Source organism: Ursus maritimus, unplaced genomic scaffold, assembly GCF_017311325.1.
Source record: "Ursus maritimus isolate PB19 unplaced genomic scaffold, ASM1731132v1 scaffold_45, whole genome shotgun sequence".
Taxonomy (NCBI): Eukaryota; Metazoa; Chordata; class Mammalia; order Carnivora; family Ursidae; genus Ursus; species Ursus maritimus.
In genome coordinates this window covers 61,439-71,500 of record NW_024426608.1, presented here as the reverse complement: position 1 = coordinate 71,500, position 10,062 = coordinate 61,439, and the positions used below count along the sequence as shown (strand labels likewise).

Sequence of the window (10,062 nt, the reverse complement as noted above, 5' to 3'; positions counted from 1 at the left end):
TGGCACCAGCTCTGTCCCTGGAGTTCTGCGGACCATGCTGGCCCTCAGGCTTCCCAAGAGGCCCCAGGTGAGTGCAGGGAACAGAGAGGGGAAGGGCCTTGCCTAAGGTCACACAGCTCCAGAGCCTGATGCTTGGGGACTCCCAGAGCCCACCCGTTTACTCTGTGCACAAGCACCTTCCTGTCATCCTCTTCCCTGAGACCTCTGGGTCTGGCTCTGATCTCTGAACCTGGAGTTGGGGTGGCCCTGGGGAGGGAGCCTGCTGAGGCAGATTCCAGAGTGAGGCTGGAGGGCATGTCAGGTGCTCACTGACATGGGAACCCACAGCAGATTTCTGTAGGTAGAGGAGACTGAGTGTCTGTGGAGGGTGTCCACATCATGGCCTCACAGCTGTGTCCCCGGCAAATGACTGAATCGGTCTGGGCCCCACTTCTGTAGAACTGGGGCTCACAGCACTTTGTTCCCCAGGCCTTGGTGAGGATAAACCAAGACAATGTACAATAAGCATCTCACCAGTGCTTGTCCGTGGAGACAGATCTCCCTATGACTGCTGGGTAGAAAACTTGTTTATTGAGCCCCTGCTGAGCTGGGCACCTGGTTTTGAACATCAGTGATCAAGTGCCTGGCTTCAGGGAGCTGTGCTCCAACAGGATGACTCAGAGCCACCCTGGGGCAGTTACACAACCTCGCTGAGCTGCGTCTCCAGCTTTAAACCTGGGACATTCCTGTCTTTCTGGTCAATGTCGGGCTGTGCAGACATGCGACAGTGTAGGGCCTGACCCAGGAAGCTGTGGACCTAGCAAGTCCATGGCTCCCATTTAGGCCCAGCTCTCCTCCCCACAGCACCACAACAGTGGACATGGGCCCCGGGGTCGTACGTCTCTTCTCAGTGGTGATGACAGTGGCCACCACTGGCAGCCCCTAGTGGTGTTTCGTCTTGGCCAAAAGCCTGAAGATGTATGCCGACTCCAGGGCCAGCTTGGCTGCTATAAACTGCCTCACTGTGGTCCCCACCTCCACCGTCATGAACATGCTGAGGCTGTTGCTGGCCAGGTGGTAGGGGATCTGGTACCCTGTGGACAGGGCAGGAGGACCACACATTGGTCACATCACCCCCCTCGGACCCCGCATTCCGGCCGCCCTGCCACCATCACTCTGCTTTCTTTTCCCGACATTCTTCCTCCTCTGCCAGCATCTGAGAGGGAGGGCACAGCCGTGGTGATGGATGGAGACTCTGAGTGCTGGGCCCCCATGACCCTCGTTCCCCTTCATCCTTCCCGCCACCAAGATGTGGACACAGTTTCATCTTCCCCAGGGCTGTTGGAGCTGAGAGAACATGGCAGGAACCAACCAGTGCTCCTGAGGGGCAGGCCCAGTCCTCCCTGCTTTTTCTCTTCATTACCCCTCCAGCCACCCCCCCTTATCCTCCCAGGGCCAAGGGCAGTGCCTCCTCCTAGAATGTTCCTTCAAGTGTGCCCTTCTCCCACGGTTACATATCTTTCCCCTCAGTCATCCTCCCTGTCTGCCCACAGATCCCAAATTTGGGAATGGGAACTGGTGCCAGCTCAGCACTGTCTCCTGCTGTCAGCCCCTCCTCTGCGCCCACCCCCAGGAAACCCCAGTGCGGCCCCCATCCTGAGGGTTCCCCCTGCAAATAATACCCCCCTGCTAAGGAAGCAGTGGGGTCCATGTTCTCAGTTCTGGGAGGCTTCTGCAGCTCTGAATGGCTCCTAAAACTCCTTGGTTTTCAAGGGATTGCAGTTGATGAGATGTTATGAATGACCAAGCCTCCCAACCAGGCTGCACCAGACCGCCTCCACGCATGTCTGAAGAGGCAATGCCAACTGTCAGACCCAGCCCGGGACCCAGCTGTGCTCCTGCCCTGATTAAAACCAGAGCTGGTGGGGTGCGGTGGCATCCACAAACACAGAAGACAGCCAACCTGCTCATTGACAGATGACGTGGGCCTCAAATTCGGGAAGTTGTGGGGTCCAGAAAGAACTTGTGTTTACTCAATAGATGTGTGCCCCACGAACCCAGAAAGCTCTGGATCAGCAGAGGGGCTTCTTGGGTCCGTGACAGCAAGGGCAGAGTGGTGACAACGGTTACTGTCCCCATGGACTGTGCTCAGTCAGCCTCCAGGCCTCCCAGGTCCCTTTCTGCAGCCACCTATCGCAGTCAGTCCCTCCCAAATGTCCCCTGGGGGACACACTGCCCCTCCTGAGGACCATGGCTCCACAGTCGGACCCGCAGCAGCTTGCCTCCCCTGGGCCTCTCTGCTCTGCACTCTCCTCCCTTCTGTTCATCAGCAACAGGCAGGAGCCTGTTTGGGTCCATCCAGCCAACTCCTGGTGGACCTGCCATCCCAGAGCCGACCTAGGAAAAATTCCTCAGCCCCTCAAACTGTGAGGAGTGCCCTCCACTCTCTGTTCCGCTCACCACCTGCTTGTTTACAGGCCACATGCCTTGATGAGACCCTGGGCTTCCTGGAGACCTGGAAGGCATCTGTCTTGGCCTCCCTGCAAAGTCCTTGGAGTGGCAGGGTTTCAGGGCCCTGACGTGGAATCATGCAATATTGGTCTTTCTCTCCGTGCTTTATCTCACAGAGCATAATATGTTTTCAAGGTCCGTCCATGTTGGGGCATATTTCAAAATTGAATTCCTTTCTAGACCTCCAGTTAATAAAAGTGTATCAATATTGTTTTGCTAATTATAACAAATGCACCACATCCATATAAGATGTTATTAGTGGAGGAATTGGGGTCAGGGGGCTTGGGTTATGGGAACTTTCTATGTTATCTGTTCAACTCTTAGATTTGTCTAAACCTCCTGTTGTCAATAATGCCTATTAATTTTTTAAAATCCGAGAACACTCTTTCAGGGAGTGATCTGTGTCAGCCAATATTGGTTCGAACATCAGCTAAAGGTCTGTACGTTAGCTAAAGATGTTGTTTACTGGTAAAGGTGAGCCCATTCTTGAGTTAGAAATGCACGTTGACTGCTGGAGTTACAGCGATACTGATTGACTTGATCATTTGCCTTTGCATACAGAAGAGAAGAATGTGGCTTCACATTTTGATGGTTTTCTCTTACATATGGGTCACTGAATAAAGTAGCATCATTCTTCTTGAATGAACCTAATGAGTCCATTCTCACAGTACCTTCACCTGAGTCATTGGTAGTGTGCCCCCTGTTGTTTGGCCAGAGGCAGAGTTTTCAGAATCACTGCTTGGGTTCAGGTGATATTCTTGACTTCAGGCAAACATTTCTTCATCCTTGAAGCAAGACCCCAGGAAATGCATTCCAGTAGAGAAGAACTGTGGACATCTGGCTTGAAGCAAGATCCCAGTATATGCATTCCGATAGAGAACAACTGTGGACATCTCGCTGGCAGAAGGACACAGGGAGATGGGTGATCATCTATTCATAGTTCAATCCTTTCATCCCTTTATTCACCTGCTGCCTGCCCAGCAGAGCCTCCTGAATCCCACTTGGACTTCTGGAGCTGTTGCAGTTGGGTGCGCACTTACAACACCCACCAGCTCCTGTGAGCAAATACCTTGATGTGGCTGAGGCATCATAGAAACAAAGCAAACTGCAGTGTTCATGACTGACGGCCTGGGTTCACACTCCATGTAGGAGCCGCGAGCACCTGAGAAAGTTATGTAGACCCCTCTGTGTCTCATTTGCCTGTTCTGAGATGTTGAAATGTGACCGTGGCCTACTTATTAGAATTATGTTATGAGGATAACAGTAATTAAACACAAGGAAAGCCTTGAGAAAAATAAAATAAATGACTGGTGTTTCATAATCGCCCTAAGTGTTCAATCACGGAGCAACTGCAAGAATAAGGTAGACACTTGGTGGTGGTGGAATCCAGAGAGGGGATGTGGATGGCTCCACAGCAAGAGAAGATGGACACTCACTCTTAGCTTTACATGGGAAGGATGCTTTACTGCTCATGGACAATACCTGTTACTATCTCCTGTAATCCTCAGGTCAGCCCTATTGAGGTGGGTGGGGGCAGAGCAGGGGCTGTAAGCCATATTCTAGTGGGAGGCACTGAAATGTGGAGAGATTAAGTGACATGCCAAGAGTTACCAGGCACTTTTACCAACATTAGAGATAGGTTTCTTACAGGCTTTTTCTATTTATGCACTTCCCACCAAAGGGAACACTGTTCTAATTTGGGGCATACGTAGTAATTCCTCCAAGTCGTGTGCCTGAATCATCAAAAGTGGCCTCGGTTTGGAGTTGACACAGGAGTTGGAATTTCCAACCTTGGTGATTCATTTCATTTGATGAAATCGGAAGTTCCCAGAGGGACTTACCATGGGGGGTCCGCGGATGGATGGCACATCCAGCAGTCAGAAACCCAGGAGTGATGTCAGGGATGTTCTGACCTATCAAGGGTAATAATTAGTAGAATGATTAGAATAAGAAAACGGGAGTAAAGGGGTCATTCTGGGTGAATGGCAAAGGTTTATGGGAAATGAGAAGAATTATTTTACTGAGCAGATACAAAACAGAAAAAGAATTAAATGGGAGTTTTGACCCAATATTGTGTGGAAACTGCCCACTAGCCACTCAATTTGCCTGTTCTGAAATCTTGGGGCAACTGCCTGCTTCTGAAGACTGGCTATTTCCAGAGGATCTCTGAGAAGCCTCAGTTTGAGTAGCCCTCTAATTGTGTGAAATTCTGATTTTTTAAATTATTTTATTTATTTTAGTGGAGATATATGAAGCCAAGGGTGAACTCCCAGGAGTTACACTGCTTTGTTTTTAAACAGTACCTGAAGGGGTCCCTTCAGGGGATGTGTAAGGGCAGTTTTTCTCTGATGTCTCTTCCTGAGGTTGAAGATCATGAAGAGGCTTCTAGGAAGATTTCAGTAATGGAGGCCTGAAGCTGTTGGTGAAAAACTTGGGCACTATTACAAGAGCTCTTTGCAATATGCTGCCATGTCTGCACGTAGTAGGGTAGTGCAAACTAGTCTGGGCAGTGAAATTCCTAGAGATAAGGAACTTCCAGCTACTCATTTAGTGGGAGAGCCTGTGTGTTCCCAAGGGAATGGACTGGAGAGCCATCATCGCTAGTGTGTATTTGCACCCAGGGAGCTCACAGGTTTCTGAAAGTTTTGCTACTTTTAATGGAAGGATGAAAATGTTTTGCCCACTTGAAACAGTTTATGTCTTAAATAATGAACTGTGTTCCAGCAAAATTATAATTTCTTGTGAAACTCTATATTTCTTTTGGCCAAAGTTGAGAGCAAGTAAAGAGAATCCTTTTTAGAGGCTTGTTTGTTCTCTGGACAAAGTCGGAGATCATTCACAAGTTATATAAGAACTGAATTACAAGGGAAACTTAGATTTCCTTTTTCAGTCTTGATCGAGCACATGGGAAAAGGAGAGGGGCCTTCAGTGAACTCCTGGGCCATGACTGTCCAGGTATGTCGCTGTTCTGTCCAGGAGAGAACAAAAAGGATATACCCTTCTGGTCTCTTAGTGAAAAAACTTTGGATTCAGAATTTCTTTTGGAGGCCTCAACATAGCATCCAAAATGTGCTGCCCATTGGGCTTCCTCCTTTCCGATGATGCTTCTCAAATGAATGATTTTGCTCCAATCAGGTTGTCTAGAGTTGGCCCTGAAAAGCCAAATCATCATTGGTGAAGTCGTGGGGAACAAGAATTCGGATTGTGATGAATGTACACATAAGCATCAGACATTTTTTTCTGGAAAAGGAGAGGGGTTAGGTTTAGAGGATTCCCAAGAGAGCTGGTGAGAGTTGGTAGAAATAGAACATTTGTGCATCTCGTGCCTTGGGCCCCCAAAATGACAGGGCTGAAGAGAGAGATGATAGATTTGAAGATCCAAGAACATCAAGTGCCTGGAGGAGCCCAGATCCTGCAGGAGGAGGATCATAACAAGCAGGAAAGAGGAACTTGGCCAAAGCTACAAAAAGGACCTTATCAATAAGAGAGAGGAGAGGGGTGCCTGGGTGGCAAAGGTGGTTAAGCTTGTGACTCCTGGTTTCGGCTCAGGTCATGATCTCTGGGTCCTGGGGTCAAGTCCCATGTCAGGCTCTGCCCTCAGTGGGGATTCTGCTTTGGATCTCCCTCTCTCTTCCTCTGTCCCTCCCCCACTCGTGCCATCTCAGTCTCTCCCAAACTAAAGTAAATAAATCATTACCAAAAAAAAGGAGTATAAAAATGAAAGAGGAAATAAATTACATGCAGATGGTGGATCTATGGGTCCGAGTCTTTGCAACCTGCGAAGTCGTCTTCCTTACGGACAACAGTGAGCATCGTCATGGCCTGGTCTTGGGAAAGGAAAGGGGACAATCAGGGTGAAGTGAGGACTCAGGCCACTGCCCCTGGGATTATGTCCCCAACCCCAAAACTCAATGCTGCCCTCAGCTCCGCAGTCCCCCCACCTCACCACCCATGGGGCCGTGATCCCTTTACCTCACTGATGAGAAAGGCGTCCAGGGTCTCTGGGCCCTTCCCAGCCCTCAGATTTCATAACTGGGACCAGGAAGCAGTGCCTGTCAGCCCATTCTTTCAAGAGGCAGCCACGGTGGTGCCCATGACTTTCTGTCCCCATGATTTCCTACCTTCCTCTGCTCCCTCCTGCTACCCTCCCTCCTCTCTCCCTGAATCATTAATTCCTTATTTCCCTTCTCCTGTCACCTCCAACAACCAGACTGTTCTCTGCAATGGGAACAGTGGAGGAACGATCATGGGTTTACTGACACGCTCCCTAGTCAATCAGTTGATCAATGAGCCAATGTAGCTAACATGGAGGCGGCTGCCACGGGCCTGGGGTGATGCTGGGCCATGAGAGTGACCATCAACTGGGCAATCAAGTAGACTGCCCCATGCCTGGGCTCATCTTGGGCACTTGACACACACTTCCTATTGATGACAGCCCATAAGTGTCCTAGTCCAGAGAGGAGATGAATGTGACAGTAGAGGTAATGGTACTTGTCCGAATTCCCCTAGTCTGTCAGTGGGGTGACGGGCATTCTCCAGCTGGTGTGGCCACATAAACACCAGTACCTGCAGTGTTCACCAAAGACCCTGAGACCTGGAAGGACTAGGGGAGGCCCCGAGCAGATGGATGGAAGGTCCGACGGTGGGCTGTGACCACGATGTGGGGACCAGGCCCGTCGCTGTCAGTGGACTCTGACAGGAGCAAAGACCCTGGCCCCGCTTCCCAGAGCCTCTGTCCTGGGCCCAGTCAGTCCCAGGAGACCAGCTCAGAGGGACCGTGAGAGCCAGTGTGTGCTGCCAGCCCAGCAGCCTTCACACAGGCCTCTAGAATTCCCATCAGCCAGGGAGGGTATCCGGGCAGCTGCATATGAGCGTCTCTCCCATGGAGCCAAGTGAAGGTCTTGCTCTGCTCCCAGTATAAGGGATGTGGTGAGGAGAAGAGAGAAATGTGCTCCAGGATGTGCCTCTCACCTCACCTCTGCAGCAGAATGCCTCGGGGAGTATTGCTCGCTATGAATGGGGTTAGAGCATATGGAGGCATTTGGTTCCCAGGCATGAGCTGAGGGCCACCGCTTGGCCTCCCGCGGTAATAGGGCTATAATGTGTGCCCTGTGACGAGATTTCTTTATCTCGTCTTTTCGTTTCGTTTCGTTTCTTTTCCTTTAATTTTCTTTCTTTCTTTCTTTCTTTCTTTCTTTCTTTCTTTCTTTCTTTCTTTCTTTCTCTTTCTTTCTTTCTTTCTTTTGTTCAAGCCTCATGCACACACACCCACACCACACAGGGAATACAATGGCTTCCTAGGACTGTAGACACATGGACACACTTTTTCACCTGGGAAATCTCCTGTCCACCACACCCCCACAACCCAATCAGGGCGGCTCGCCAGACTGAGGATTGCAAGGATGCCCCACCTGCATTAACATCTAGAGTTTTGTCTCAGGAAGAGGCTGATTCCAGAATACGTACCGCATTCACCGGATGCTCCTGTCCCCTGCAGGTACAGAAAAGAGGACACCGTGAGGCTCAGGTCATGCTACACACTGTCTGTCTGCATGAGCTTTATTTCCCTCAATGACTTTAGGAACCCAGATGGAACACAGTGGTTGAGTCCAACGACCCCAAAGTAAGTGAACTGGATGCCTTAGGAAGTTGTTTTTCCTGGGGGACATGTCTGTCCAGTCCATTCAGGACGGTGACTACAAAATGCTTCATCCAAGCAGGAGAAAGTGTTACTGAGGGACAGGATCCTACCACAGCGTTTAGAACCACGTTTGGTGTCGCCAATGGTAAATGTCCTCTCGAATCAGCTAACGGTTGGCAGAGACAACCACTCAATGTTATCCCAAAAAGGAAAATTGTATGAGATCTATATGTATAATCTCAAATATACATTGTCTGATTTTCATCTGAATTTGATTGGAAAGAAACCAAGAAAGCAACATCTGTTCCTCGGACAAAGAACTTCTAGCTCACCATGGCGAGAGGTGTGCCTCCGGCGCTGTCTCCTTTGATGGGATCGATGTCTTCCTCCAAGGCATCTAGGACACAGAGTACCCGTCAGCACATTCCTCTTGTTGCTCAAGAATATTCATGGAATGTTGCTTGATATGGACACGAGGCTGGGGTGTATGGAGCCAGCTGGTTTCCAAGCATGGACTGAAGTGCCCCTGCTGGGCCACCCACCGCAGTAAGGCTCTAAAGTGCGCAGTGTGATAACATGGCTTTGGAGAAGGGTGATATCATGCAGTATCTGTCTGACATATCTCCTGGAGAAACACGTTTCTCTCTCTCTCTGTCTCTCTCTCTATCTTTCTGTCTTCTCTCTCTCTGTCTCTGTCTTTGTCTCTCTTTCTCTTGCTCTCTCTCTCTCTCTCTCTCTCACACACACACACACACACTCACAATCACACTACACAAGACACCTAACCCCCAAGCCTCATGCACACACACCCACACCACCCAGGGGGAATGCATTGGTTTCCTAGGACTGGAGACACATGCACATAGTTTCTCACCTGGAGTCTGCTTTTCCCCACACTCCCAAGCCTCAGTCCTACCAGGAACCTGGAATCAGATGGCTCTCCAGACTGAGGACAGTGAGGACATCCCCCCAACCTGCCTTACCATCTAGAGTTTTTCCTCAGCAAGGGACTGATTCCAGAATACGTACCACCTCCACATGGTTCTGGGGCCACCTGCATTTACAGAAAAGAACACACCCTGAGAGTCAGGTCATATGCATACTGTGTCATCAACGGCTCTCTTGGTGACTATTGAAAACCAAATGAGAAACAGCAGGAAAGACAAAGGCCCGGAAAGGAAGCACAGTGTGCACCCGTGGAAAAGGCATGAGCTTTTCCTGGGGGATGGATCTTTCAAATTCCCTGAAGCACAATTACAAAACTCTTAATTCAGGTCATCAAGATTAAAGCTTCTGCACAGCCAAGGAAACAGTCAAAAACTAAGAGGAAGCCCACGGAATGGGAGAATATATTTGCAAATGACACTACATAAAGACTGCATCCAAGATCTACAAAGATCTTCTCAAACTCAATACATGAGAAACAAATAAACAAATCAAAAAATGGGCAGAAGATATGAACAGACACTTTTCCAATGAAGACATACAAATGGCTAACAGACACATGAAAAAATGTTCAAAATCATTAGCCATCAGGAAAATTCAAATCAAAACCACACTGAGATACTCACCTTTACGCCAGTTAGAATGGCAAAATAGACAAGGGGCAAGAAACAACAATTGTTGGAGAGGATATGGAGAAAGGGATCCCTCCTATATTGTTGGTGGGAATGCAAGTTGGTACAGCCACTCTGGAAAACAGTGTCGAGGTCCCTTAAAGTTAAAATTGAGCTACCCTATGATCCAGCCTTTTGGACTACTGGGTGTTTACCCCAAAGATACAGACGAGGAAGAGAAGGGCCATATGCACCCCAATGTTCATAGCAGCAATGTCCACAATAGCTAAATCGTGGGAAGGAGCCGAGATGCCCTTCAACAGATGACTGGATTAAGAAGTTGTGGTCCATATATACAATGGAATATTACTCAGC

General features: G+C 49.3%; 1 long non-coding RNA gene across 1 annotated transcript; it reads right to left on the bottom strand.

The window, feature by feature from the left end:
* Positions 1-4,147: 4,147 nt before the first annotated feature.
* On the bottom strand, positions 4,148-7,671 carry LOC121100633. Its single transcript, XR_005832354.1, has 3 exons — positions 6,229-7,671; positions 4,794-4,906; positions 4,148-4,403 (listed from the first exon to the last, which is right to left on the bottom strand). It is a non-coding gene; the product is annotated as an uncharacterized LOC121100633 (long non-coding RNA).
* Positions 7,672-10,062: the final 2,391 nt, after the last annotated feature.